Source organism: Aulonocara sp. 'chitande type north' Nkhata Bay, linkage group LG3, assembly GCF_057382095.1.
Source record: "Aulonocara sp. 'chitande type north' Nkhata Bay isolate Kocher_YH1m ecotype deep benthic linkage group LG3, A_spYH_male_GT1.1, whole genome shotgun sequence".
Lineage (NCBI taxonomy): Eukaryota > Metazoa > Chordata > Actinopteri > Cichliformes > Cichlidae > Aulonocara > Aulonocara sp. 'chitande type north' Nkhata Bay.
The window spans coordinates 36,902,667-36,917,248 of NC_141346.1; positions in this window are offsets into that span (position 1 = coordinate 36,902,667).

The following is a 14,582-nucleotide window of genomic DNA, read 5'->3' on the forward strand; positions in this document are numbered from 1 at the left end:
TTCACTTGGGAAGATTGAACTCTGTGCTCCATTACATGTCTTTTGTCAACTTGTCTTCTTTTGAAGAATGAAAATTGACTGAAAAAAGTATATATTCTTATTATTATGAAGGAGATCTTATAAAGAAAGATAGAGGGTGCATCTGCAGGGCAGATCTGAATACTACTCTGTAGTATTTACCCGGCTGGTGTCACACGGACATCAATCTACAGGGTCCCTTCAACTTGCCAGCCAGTGTTGTAGCTGGCAAGGGGGGGCTGCATCTATAGGGGACCAGCTTGTATTGGAATGTTTACCTTTTAGGGGGATTTGATGAAGATTTAGGCCAAGTTCATTCTTGGCTTCTTGGGTGAGGAGCTACATCTGAAGTGAGAGATGCTGGAGAAGTTTTCATGTTTGGATCAAACATTTCTATCATTTAGAAATTGGGCTGTAGTTGCATCGTAAGGTTTTAAAAACTGAGCTTTAAAATGAATAGTGGTAATAAAAACCGGTAGAGGGCAAGAGTGATCACTGACTGTTTTTAGGGGCTTTTTGAGAATATATAGAACAAGATACAAAGCATTAAAACATGTTAAAAACACAAAAGCCTTATTAAACACAGGGTAGTTTGGGCCCAGAAGCAGGATTCATCACGTCATCACTTAAAGACCAGATACCCGTTATGTGCCTGTGAGCACGAGGAGGGAGAAAAAGGAGAGTCGAAAAGTATCAGTTGTCACTGAACAGAAACAGGAGCTGGAAGCATGTAAATATAATAACAACCACTGCAGCCAAGAAGAGTGCCTGACGAGCCCAGCTGTAAGTACGCTATTAAGACTCGACTGCACACCGTGTTCGTGTTTTTCTCCGAAACACTAAGTTCTGTTGGAGCAGCCTTTCAACGCCTCTCTCTGTCTCTCGCTAGCAAAGTTGACCCAGACAACAAAGTAAAGCTAGTTTTTGGCTACGGATCCTGACATATTAGCCAGAGGTCCCTTTATTACAGTTTCGGAGTCGCAGACCTGTTTTATATACGCGCAGAATAGTTTTCTACATGAGATCACTGCAAAAAGTGCAGCCTTACCTAATGTCCACCCCACTTATTCATTTTATATTAAATGTAGTTGGTAGTGGTATGGCGAGTAACCTTCAGTAACAGTAATAAATCACACAGCAATAGTACATTGCTGTGATATTTATTAAGTAATCCAAAGTATTCAGATTACGTTACTCTCAGTAACATAATGGAATACATTTCAAAATACATTTTGGGGCATGTATTCTGTAATCTGTAGTGGAATACATTTTAAAAGTAACCTTCCCGACACTGATTACATGCTAAAGATTCTGAGCTGCTGTGTATCTTATTTAACTCTCACTTACTTATATGAAAGAATGTGACCTTGCTATGCTGACAAGACCAAGACATGTATGTTTTCATACCAAAACTTAGGAAAACTGGGCGACAGAGATTACTGAGCGTGAGTTTCAAGAGGCCGGCAGAAGAAGAAAAGAGGGGAAGAAGGGGGAAAAAGTACATATGAGTCACAATGTATGAAGAAAAAGAGAGAAAGAGGAAGGAAGAGGAGAAGCAAACAGATGGGGCGTTAAAGACAGAGAAGCAACAAGAGACCGGAGAGACAAAAAAAGAGGAGGTTTGAAGGAAGGAAGAAAAAACAACATTAACATGATGCTGTTTTGTTGTGGACCGCTCGGAAGGTTCTCTGCTTCATGCAACTCCTCTTTTCCTTTTTGTCCACCCTTCTCTTTGTTGATCCATTTCTTTGACCCGGAATAAGGTTTGTGTTTCCATCACATGTTGCACATGTCTTCCCCCGCCCTTTGTTTCCACTTTGAGGGTGAAGAAACCCCACTGCATGCAAAGTAGACCAAGATCAGACAGCGTGAAAGCGTGCAAGAACAGGTGCCCTGACACCATGAGCGATAAAGGGCACATATACCCACAGAAAGAGAAACAGAAATAGAGGGCCAACTGAGAAGAACTTCAAGAGGTTCCCAAAGTTTTAATGAATATTGCAAAACAAAATAATAATTTCAATTGAAAGAATGCAGTTTTTTTAATGTAGCATTTCACACACATACATACTTGCACACAAATGTTTTCTATTTAGATCCTGACTTTTGGTCATTTATTCTGTTACTGTAGACCACAGCTGATTAAAGAGGGAAGCTTCAGCAAAAGAAGAGAATAATACTGTTGAGTGTAATATTATTAGCAGAGACAACTATCGCTTTAAAAACAAGGTGTCCAAATCTCTACGGGACATCCATCCATACGACAGCTGTGTATCGCTGTCAGATAAACATTTTGGATAGAGAATTTTATTCTTTTCATCAAAAACATCCCAAAATAACAAATTCAACGACTAACAAGTTAACAACTTAACAGTGTTATAGCAGATTACAGTGAGAGGCCTTCACGGCGCTTACTGTATGTTTCACACTAACCTCTCACTCCATCTAGTGGTTACACAATTTCACAATTGAAGGAAAATCTGGTTTTAAACTTTTAAGTTTAAAAAATTTAAAAACACCTGCCTCTCACTGAAGGAACACTCTTTGCCTTTTTCTCGCTGTTTTGGCTGCTCCCTTCAGGGGTCACAATATCACCCTATCCCTATTATCCTCTTCTATAACAACCATCTCTCTGCATGCCTTCCCTTCGCTACAGCCATGAATTTTGTCTGTAGTCTTCCTCTTTTCCTGCTACCTGCCGGCTTCATCTTCAGCATCCTTTGTCCAATATATCCACTATCCGTCCACTGCACATGTGCAAACCATCTCAGTCTCTCTGGCTTTATCTTCAAACCACTCAACCTGAGCTGTAACAATAATCATGTCTCTCCTGGTCACTAATAAAAACGTTAACATCTTTTACTCTGCTTCTTGTCTTTTTGTCAGTGCCACTGTCTCCACGCTATATATCACAGCAGGTCTAATTCTACTTTAAACACTAAAAACTCAAGGAAATCTTATTTTTTATTATCAAACATAATCAAGATGAAGTTAGTAGATGAGTGATGATGAAGAGTGAAGTATTAAAAATAATAATCATCAGCTTGACATAAACGTGAGGTTTGTTGTTGTAATTTGCAGTGGTGTCCTCCAGAGGTCGCCACTGCTCTTGATTATGGCAGGTATCTGAGCAGAGGTGTTGGTTTTAAAACGTGCCTTCTATTTGGCCAAATATTTAAACCTACTCTTGTGAGTAAGCCAAGATCACCGAGAGATGAAATGATGAACAGTCTTAGGCCATATCTGGACCAAATTCTTTAAGTTACAAAGTAAAGCATCTACTTTTGGGGAAACTGTAAACCAGATCATGTGCGTGTGCATAAAGGAAACTGAAGGCTGCATCTCGTGACTAGAAACTCACTTTCCACTTGTGTAAGGCCAATAAGTAAAAAAGTATGAGCAGCATGAGCAGCTCAAGAAAGGTAATGGAATTTGATGCCTGTAAGTGCACGAGGGCAAGCCAAATGGTTTAACGAAAATTTAATCTCCAGTCACTTAAACACCAAATTACACGTGAACTGTGATCATTCTTTCAGTGTCAAGGAGCAGTTTCTCTGTAAACTCATGAACACTGCTAAAACACTGAATGATGTTGGTGTTCGTGTTAGAGCCGCAGCCTCAACGACTGCAGTGGTTGGCCTGTCCGCCGCTTTGATCCAGACCTGAAGATCTCAACAGGTAATCAGAAGAGGGTAACTGTGACAGGTGTTCATTTGATGAGCCATCGAAGTGTTGATGGTGTCTTTGCTGATTTCAGTCTGCTAAAATCTGGGGGATAGACCTAACCACAACCCTGGAGAGCATAAATGGCAAAGAAGACGGATGGGTTTGCTCAGAATTTTGGTTTATGACCATTCTTGATGATTCACATATTTAACTTGGCAAATATTATACCCCATGTGCCTTTCCTAATGACGATTGGGAATGATCTGCTGGGTAACCTGAGTGGGGCTTTGGTCCTTTGCAAAAAAAAATAAACAGGATTTTACTTTAAGTCTGTGTTACAGTTTTTCCGCCCTGGATCTTGACCTCTATAGCAGGGAAATGCCTTTGAGAGCAGTCAGAGTGTCTGATAGCTGAGGGGAGTGCAGAACAGTTTGACTGTTAGGCTGGTTGCATTAATTAGCAGTAGGATGAGTGGGAGGCTACTCTTCATTAACTGTTTAAGTTCTCAGTTTGGAAGAGCATGTGACAAGCATCAGCAACAGAAGAGAAACATTTACAAACCTCACCCTCAAACATTAGCTTCAACAGTGTTTTTTTTTTATCTCATAATCAGTCTGGTGCACATGATCCTGTTCACCTGTTACCAGGTCTGGAACAGTAGGTACGTACTCCTCTTCTGCCTCATCTTCATCAGCTATTATCTTTACAGTGGGTACATTATGTCTTTGTTTAGTATAGGATGAAAGCTCTCTGGTTATCTCGCAGGTATGCTCTAAAGGCCCACTGCTCGATATCTCAACATTTGGCTCTTCTTAGCTCTCCATCATCTCACGAAGCCAAATGTGATACGAATGCTTCTTTGTCTCTGATGGTAGTTTGTGAGGCTTCTGAGGTGAGTCTTAGTATTGTGTCAGTGTCTAACAGGAGGAGGCTGTGGCATAGTGCTTTCACTTTAATCCTCTTACTTCTGGAGCTACTTTATACACATCAATCCTTTTCCTTCACAACATGGTTTTTTCCCAGAAGGATCTCAGGATTACCCAGGGCCATCTTGCAGCATGACACTGACCTAGTTTAAAAAAAAAAACTTCTCAAATGACAGCTGTCGAATTTCTTTCCACAGGAACTTGACTGTTGACTATTCCTAAATGCGTTAGTTTCCTTCATCTATGTATCTCACTTCCCTGAATGACCCTTGAGAGAGCTGACAGTAACCAGACCAAATACATCCACAGGTAAATTAAACAAAGACCAACATCCAGCTGCTTCATGTCTAGTAGAGTTATGGGCATGAATCACATGTGGTTGCATCTCCCTCCCCCTTTTTTTTCCTTTTCTCTCAGAGCTCTTAACATTTGCAGCAAAGTTTAGTTGAATCTCTCTGTTGGAAATGGTTTGACATACAGGGAGTGCAGAATTATTAGGCAAGTTGTATTTTTGAGGAATAATTTTATTATTGAACAACAACCATGTTCTCAATGAACCCAAAAAACTCATTAATATCAAAGCTGAATGTTTTTGGAAGCAGTTTTTAGTTTGTTTTTAGTTTTAGCTATTTTAGGGGGATATCTGTGTGTGCAGGTGACTATTACTGTGCATAATTATTAGGCAACTTAACAAAAAACAAATATATACCCATTTCAATTATTTATTTTTACCAGTGAAACCAATATAACATCTCCACATTCACAAATATACATTTCTGACATTCAAAAACAAAACAAAAACAAATCAGCGACCAATATAGCCACCTTTCTTTGCAAGGACACTCAAAAGCCTGCCATCCATGGATTCTGTCAGTGTTTTGATCTGTTCACCATCAACATTGCGTGCAGCAGCAACCACAGCCTCCCAGACACTGTTCAGAGAGGTGTACTGTTTTCCCTCCTTGTAAATCTCACATTTGATGATGGACCACAGGTTCTCAATGGGGTTCAGATCAGGTGAACAAGGTGGCCATGTCATTAGTTTTTCTTCTTTTATACCCTTTCTTGCCAGCCACGCTGTACCACTGCTTGAAGAAGGTGTCTTCCAGAAACTGGCAGTAGGACTGGGAGTTGAGCTTGACTCCATCCTCAACCCGAAAAGGCCCCACAAGCTCATCTTTGATGATACCAGCCCAAACCAGTACTCCACCTCCACCTTGCTGGCGTCTGAGTCGGACTGGAGCTCTCTGCCCTTTACCAATCCAGCCACGGGCCCATCCATCAGGCCCATCCAGACTCACTCTCATTTCATCAGTCCATAAAACCTTAGAAAAATCAGTCTTGAGATATTTCTTGGCCCAGTCTTGACGTTTCAGCTTGTGTGTCTTGTTCAGTGGTGGTCGTCTTTCAGCCTTTCTTACCTTGGCCATGTCTCTGAGTATTGCACACCTTGTGCTTTTGGGCACTCCAGTGATGTTGCAGCTCTGAAATATGGCCAAACTGGTGGCAAGTGGCATCTTGGCAGCTGCACGCTTGACTTTTCTCAGTTCATGGGTAGTTATTTTGCGCCTTGGTTTTTCCACACGCTTCTTGCGACCCTGTTGACTATTTTGAATGAAACGCTTGATTGGTCGATGATCACGCTTCAGAAGCTTTGCAATTTTGAGACTGCTGCATCCCTCTGCAAGATATCTCACTATTTTTGACTTTTCTGAGCCTGTCAAGTCCTTTTGACCCATTTTGCCAAAGGAAAGGACGTTGCCTAATAATTATGCACACCTGATATACGGTGTTGATGTCATTAGACCACACCCCTTCTCATTACAGAGATGCACATCACCTAATATGCTTAATTGGTAGTAGGCTTTCGAGCCTATACAGCTTGGAGTAAGACAACATGCATGAAGAGGATGATGTGGACAAAATACTCATTTGCCTAATAATTCTGCACTCCCTGTAGTGTGTGAATGTCCAGGGTCTTGAGGAGTTTGTTTTCCCAAGTCTCTCCTATTTCAAGATTATAAATGTTCCCACCCTGCTGCATTTATTTTATAGTGCGTAGCTTCAGAACTCCTTGGATTATTCCTTCCCTGCTGTTGCTGTCTCTGAGCACTCTATTAATCTTTTTGCTGATACTGTAGCTTATATCAGAGGCACCATGACCAATCTGTCCGCCTTGTTTCTCTTTCCTTTGTGGGAGGGCAATATCTTTGAGGACAATAGACTCTCTGAAGGGTGAGGGAGTGCTGGACAGCGTGCACCTGTGGGGAATGAAGAACAGTGAGTACTGGCTCCAGATGGAATGAGAGGGAGGCACCAATCTTTGACACAAAGTTTCAGATTTAGAGATCAGCTTGCTTAGCTGTGATTCCAGGGTCTCAACTTGGGATATTAAATCAGCTGTTTTTACAGAAGCAGGTCTACATGTTCACGAATCACTGCGCACTGGCACTTTTTTTCATTACTTTTGGGAATGTAAATTAATCAAAATATTTTGGAGCTCCATATCTCAAGAATTAAGTAATATTATTTACTATATATATAATATATTTACTATATTTTCTTCTTGGCCTACCCTAAAAAGAAGTAACATTAAATCACTCGCAGCGCAAATTATGTGGCAAACTATTGCTGGTAGCTAGGAAATGTATTCTCATTAGCTGGGTTAAGGATAAACCTCCCTGTGTGACTTTGTGGTACAGAGAATTATTTAAAGTTTTTCCTCACGAAAGAACTGCTGCTGTTTTAGGAGGAAATGAGGGTCTCTTTCTCAATGTTTGGTCCCCTTTGCTTTCTTATTTGCCAAATGATTTGACCCAACTGTTGAGGGGGGGAGGTTGCACTTAAGATGTTCTCAGGTAAATAGGAAGTAAGCGTAAAGGACAACAATTCACTCTTGGAGTTTATCTTTTTCTAAATCTGTGGATAAATGAACAAAAATATTTTTCTTTTTTTTTCTCTTTTTTTTCTCCTCTTTACCCCATATGTGTATTTGCACAGGTATATAATGACTTTAATATATTCCCTTTGTTAGTTTTTTCTTTCTTTCTTGTTAGTCTGCTTTGTTATGTTTTTTATGCTTTTCTTGATAATAAATAAAAAAAACTGTTTAATTACAACAAATCACTGTGCTGATGAGTCTCTGTACAGGTAAAGTCACCAATCCTGGATGAGCTAATACAACATTGTTACTGCTTCAACCTACTGTAGTTAATCTTTAGAGATATTTAAGGCTCTTGAGAGATAGCTTGCTTTTACAATCTCTTTTAGGGAAGGAAGAGTCAATGACCTTTTGTGCTGCATTTATTACCCTCTGAATTACCTTTTTATTAGCAGCATAGCATCCAGGGAACCTCAGTGTTACCCAGTACAGGGAGTGCAGAATTATTAGGCAAATGAGTATTTTGTCCACATCATCCTCTTCATGCATGTTGTCTTACTCCAAGCTGTATAGGCTCGAAAGCCTACTACCAATTAAGCATATTAGGTGATGTGCATCTCTGTAATGAGAAGGGGTGTGGTCTAATGACATCAACACCCTATATCAGGTGTGCATAATTATTAGGCAACGTCCTTTCCTTTGGCAAAATGGGTCAAAAGAAGGACTTGACAGGCTCAGAAAAGTCAAAAATAGTGAGATATCTTGCAGAGGGATGCAGCAGTCTCAAAATTGCAAAGCTTCTGAAGCGTGATCATCGACCAATCAAGCGTTTCATTCAAAATAGTCAATAGGGTCGCACGAAGCGTGTGGAAAAACCAAGGCGCAAAATAACTGCCCATGAACTGAGAAAAGTCAAGCGTGCAGCTGCCAAGATGCCACTTGCCACCAGTTTGGCCATATTTCAGAGCTGCAACATCACTGGAGTGCCCAAAAGCACAAGGTGTGCAATACTCAGAGACATGGCCAAGGTAAGAAAGGCTGAAAGACGACCACCACTGAACAAGACACACAAGCTGAAACGTCAAGACTGGGCCAAGAAACATCTCAAGACTGGTTTTTCTAAGGTTTTATGGACTAATGAAATGAGAGTGAGTCTTGATGGGCCAGATGGATGGGCCCGTGGCTGGATTGGTAAAGGAGAGAGAGCTCCAGTCCGACTCAGACGCCAGCAAGGTGGAGGTGGAGTACTGGTTTGGGCTGGTATCATCAAAGATGAGCTTGTGGGGCCTTTTCGGGTTGAGGATAGAGTCAAGCTCAACTCCCAGTCCTACTGCCAGTTTCTGGAAGACACCTTCTTCAAGCAGTGGTACAGGAAGAAGTCTGCATCCTTCAAGAAAAACATGATTTCCATGCAGGACAATGCTCCATCACACGCGTCCAAGTACTCCACAGCGTGGCTGGCAAGAAAGAGTATAAAAGAAGAAAAACTAATGACATGGCCTCCTTGTTCACCTGATCTGGACCCCATTGAGAACCTGTGGTCCATCATCAAATGTGAGATTTACAAGGAGGGAAAACAGTACACCTCTCTGAACAGTGTCTGGGAGGCTGTGGTTGCTGCTGCACGCAATGTTGATGGTGAACAGATCAAAACACTGACAGAATCCATGGATGGCAGGCTTTTGAGTGTCCTTGCAAAGAAAGGTGGCTATATTGGTCGCTGATTTGTTTTTGTTTTGTTTTTGAATGTCAGAAATGTATATTTGTGAATGTGGAGATGTTATATTGGTGTCACTGGTAAAAATAAATAATTGAAATGGGTATATATTTGTTTTTTGTTAAGTTGCCTAATAATTATGCACAGTAATAGTCACCTGCACACACAGATATCCCCCTAAAATAGCTCAAACTAAAAACAAACTAAAAACTACTTCCAAAAACATTCAGCTTTGATATTAATGAGTTTTTTGGGTTCATTGAGAACATGGTTGTTGTTCAATAATAAAATTATTCCTCAAAAATACAACTTGCCTAATAATTTTGCACTCCCTGTATACACAGTATAAAGTCAGATAAAAAGTCTGAGAAATCGGCTGGAAACTCTGAATGAGGGTCAGCTGGACAATAACAACATAGAAAACTGTATTTTATTTTGGTTTGTTTGATAACCCAAATAAAAAGTGAATAAAAACTTTGTAGCTCATGGTGGCGTGAAAGACATCTGCCACTCTTCCCCCTCAGCCTCAGTGTACTCAAAGCAAAGGACCGTAACCGTAAATCTGGCTATTGATTAACTGCTGTTCACGTTACACTTTCTCCTCTTTAGTTTGAACCTTTTAACTCAACAGATCTCCTGTTTTTCTCTTTACTTACAGATTATTTATTTACAGGTAAACGTCAGACTAAATTATTTATTTATGCATGAGCTGACTATTTCTCTTGTTTTTTTTTTTATTTTATTTAAGTTTGATTATGTATATTTATGTGTTATTACATGTCACAAACATTTCTTATATAAAAATTTAAATGAGTGCTGTAACAGATTAAGGAGAGATTAAGAGAGAAGTTCAGGGCTGACCTCGCTGAAATATGGAGTGAAAAATGTGCACATCTATCACAGGCCGATATGACTAGTTCAAACACGAGGATCAGACACTGTACAGACATTTCTAGAATTTAGACATTTATTTCCAGCACAGACCAGATATCTGCCTTCTAGTTCCCACTCCCGCTTATCGCGTCATCTTATCTTTGCTGGAAACAGCTAAAGCAACCAATCCACAGAGCCTTGACACACAGGCTTGAAACTCCAAACAGAAACAGGTCATGTGATCCCCTGTTATGTAATTCTGTCTTAATACACAACCAGAAGTCTGTCATTTAGGTGGTTCAGTCAGTTTTATGTGGGTGAGAGTACGTGATAAAATCATCTAGGTTTTTACTGGTTTTTTACATTTTTTAACACCTCAGCTGAATGCATGTTTGGACTTTCTAACCTGAATAATCACCATCATCCTCACTCACTCTGCTGACATTGACCTTCATTTTTTTTTTCAACTTTCTGAGCGTACAGCATCACGCAGCAGTGCAGGCAGATTTTGTTATTTTGTATAATTATTATCAATCAGAGAGAGACAAATAATCTCAGTCAGCTGCTCTGAAGTCCAGTTTCTACCAGGTAGTTAATCTCCACTGTGTTCACAGAGTCCTTTAAAGTCTGAGCACATGACTCAGTTTTCACATGGATAATGTTCCAGCTTTACAGCTCCGTACATGCATGTGGAATGTGTGTCCGACACACCTCAAGCTGTCTTATAGCTAAGCACTATGCTCCTCATAAAGATCTTGAAAAGCTCATTCATCCTTGTGTGACCTCTAGATTGGAATACTGTAATTGTCTCTACTTTGCTCTTCACTCTGCTCTCCTTCATAGACTTTAGTTTTTCCAAAATGCTTGCGGCTCATCTTCTGACTGGTGCTAGAAAGCATGCCTCTATCACCCCCGTTCTCGCTGATTTGCATTACCCATCAAATATCGTACGTAAATATCGTATAAATAATTTAGCCCCTAGCTATCTTGTTGATCTCCTTAGTCCTTATGTCCCTGGGCTGAACCAATTACTCTTGGTTCAGCATAGATCTAGACTTAAATCCAGGGGTGACCGTGCTTTTGCCCTGGTTGCACCTAACCTGTGGAACAACCTTCCCATTGCTATTCGGGCATCAGACTCCATTCTCTCTTTTAAATCTCATTTAAAAACTCACTTATTTACCCTAGATTTTCCATCTGTTTTTTTTCCATCCTATTTTAGAATTTGCTCCATTTTTATCTATGTACTTATCTTTTAGTTATATCTATCTGTTCTTACTAAGTTTGTTCTCATATTTCCTTTTATTCCTGTATAATTAGTGCCTTCAACCTGCTGACATATGTGGTACTTGGTTAATGGTCTTTTATTTAATCATGTCTTAATTTCCCTGTTTCTATTGTAACTTTGGTGTACCGTTGTTGTTGTTTTTTAATGTGCTATATAAATAAAAGTTGTATTGTACTGTACAAACTCGTTTTAATAATTTTTCACAACAGTTACAAGTGTGACACTTACAGCACAACTTAAAATCTATCTACTGAAAAGATGTTTCTGAGTCTGCGGGCACAGTCTGACAGCGTAATGAAATATAAACAACTGTTTGACCTGTGTGCAGCACAGAGTTTCTGGCAAATAACCATGAGCAAACTTCCCCGTGTGCATTTCTAAATAATCTGGACAGATAAGTAAACTGATTAGTTAGCGATCTGGATTTTTCTAAAGGTTTGTCTCAGCATGTATGCAGCTTTAGTTCACTAACCATTGAAATCCAGATTAGATGGTTGTTTTAGTCTTCAATGAAATTCAGTATGATAATAACTGAGTGTGCCTCACTTCTGGAAAGAAAAAGAAGTTGAACTTGTACATTTCTTTAGTTTAATGTAACCAGATTTTTATTGCAGAAAGGATGAGAACAAGTGATTCTACCTCAAGACACATTCCCATTGTTTTCTCATGGAGTCCCAGTATCAAGACTTATTCACAATAAGGCACGTGAAGTGCAAATTCCCCTGGATTTGTCTCTGTTAGTGACACTTTTGTATTAACTCTAGTATCTAAGCCACAGATATAAAGACACTGTTTAGTGAGGCATTAATAGTGGATATAATGTCAAAGCGGATCACTGTAACTGTAAGTGTAAAGTGAGGAAATCCACTGATCTCTTTATTGGACAATCATTCAAAATATGAACGACTAAGATGAGAAGCTTGAATCCCACGATGAGGCAATTTGAAAATGTGGGAGAGGTTTTCGAGCGGTTACGAAGAACATCAACCAGTTTCCTTCAGATTAAGAAACTAGGGCGGTGATCAGGACTGTTGCTTCATAGCAAGAAGGTCTCGGGCTTGAAACCAGCCTGGGGCCTTTCTGTGTGGAGCTTCTGTGGCTTCTGCAGCTTTTTAACCCACTTTACTTAAAAGGAAAGTCAGGTTGATGACAATATCACAAATATTTCTACAAATATGCAAAAACGTTCATGCTTTTTATTCCCATTATACTTGGTCATTCTCGTGAACAACTTCACATGACTGTTCACAACATGTCACACCATAAAATCCACATCTGCACCGTGTAGGTGAGGCCACATGGCTCCCAGTCATGCCGCTGACCCTCGAGGAGGACAGAGGAATGGATTTTAAGGTCACAGACGGCAGCTGAAATAACACCGAAACAATTTACATGTTCCACAAACTTTAGCTGAAGTTTTAGTCCAGTCAGCTTTCATGTGTTTCTGTTTTGCTGAGTTCATCATTTACCTGATTTTGCAGCCTGGAGCTGTAATTGCGGCTCAGCGTGAGTAGACTTCAGAGCTCAGCTTCTCTATTTCACCTCATTAAGTTTCCATCTCGACAGAAGAGTTTTTATATGGTTTAATCTCATATCAGATGGAGTGTCGCATTTTCAAAAAAAGATGTTCATTTGACATCTTAACATGGTTTGACTAATCTTGAAATTTAAACATTTAGGACTTTGGAAAACCTCATAAACACACGTGTGTGTCTTCTTTATGAGCATGGATGGCTCTAGAGGCTTCTAGAGGGCACCACAGCAGACCTGTGCATGTTCTCCTTTACTATATCCATGGATCTTCCTCTTTTCCTCCTTGTAAACCTTTCACTCTTACTGCTATCTTTCTGTCCCAAAAATGATGCTCATCTCTACCCTGCTTCCTCTTGACTTCTCTTGTGCACTGTCTGCTGTTTTGGATGGTTCACCCAATATAGCTCATCCTTCTCTACCTCTGCTCTTTGCATGTTCACCTTTCCATCTGTTTCATTCCCTTTTCTCTCCAGAGTATTCCTTCACCTCTCCAGACTCGCTTCCACCTGCTCCCGACTCTCACTACAGATCACAGTGTCATCTGCAAACATCATAGTGCACAGAGACTCTGGCCTGACCTCATCTCCCAACCTGTAAATTACCATTAAATACAAAAGTATGTCTGTGTGAACAATAATAATACATGGAAGCATCTCTTTTATTCCTTATTAGCATTTAATTTTTTGTATATTTTCTAAAGAAAATTCTAGTAGGACTTACAAAAAACAAAATTATTTTTAAAAAATTTCAGATTCAAAGTGTTATTTAAAGTTCCGTCTTTAAGGTGGCTTATTGTTGATTTCATTTATGGTCAATTTCATCCCATCCCACCAAAGTCAGTGTAGCTTGTGAATTTGTAATGTTCAACCTTGAGCATTGCATATGCAGCAAAAGGTGATGACAGGTTAACCTGCAGGCACCTATGCTGCTTTCACAATCACTCACCTTCGCCTTGTAATTGGAAGGTTGCCAGTTCGAGCCCCAGCTTGGACAGTCTCGGTCGTTGTGTCCTTGGGCAAGACACTTCACCCGTTGCCTACTGGTGGTGGTCAGAGGGCCCGGTGGCGCCAGTGTCCGGCAGCCTCGCCTCTGTCAGTGCGCCCCAGGGTGGCTGTGGCTACAATGTAGCTTGCCATCACCAGTGTGTGAATGTGTGTGTGTGTGAATGGGTGGATGACTGCATGTGTAAAGCGCTTTGGGGTCCTTAGGGACTAGTAAAGCGCTATACAAATACAGGCCATTTACCATTTAGAAAAGTGTCTTATAGAGCCAAAATATGGGACTTGTCTCTGTTTGCGCCTCCACATAATGAGGGATTTGATTGACCTACAGAAACAAGTTTTACCTAAAAGAAAACTGTTTTTGTTTTTTTTCATGATTAAAAAAATGGGACACTGGCCCTCAGTTTAACCTCTTACACACAATTTGACACATAAAATCAATATTTAGTATGAGTGAAGCAGGTCTGGTCATGCTGACAAGGCCAGCTTGCACATCGATAACTGCTGGGACTGGGAAAATCTGGGTCTTTTCTCTGGCATCAGAGGGATAAAACTTTATCCTACCTTCCTTATTAGGCCTTTTATTTGTCCTGGACCTGAAGAGCAACATAGATAAGCAGATTTAAAGATAAGAAAAACCTGCTGCAGAACAAACGAAGAACACAGTGTGCTGAAACAG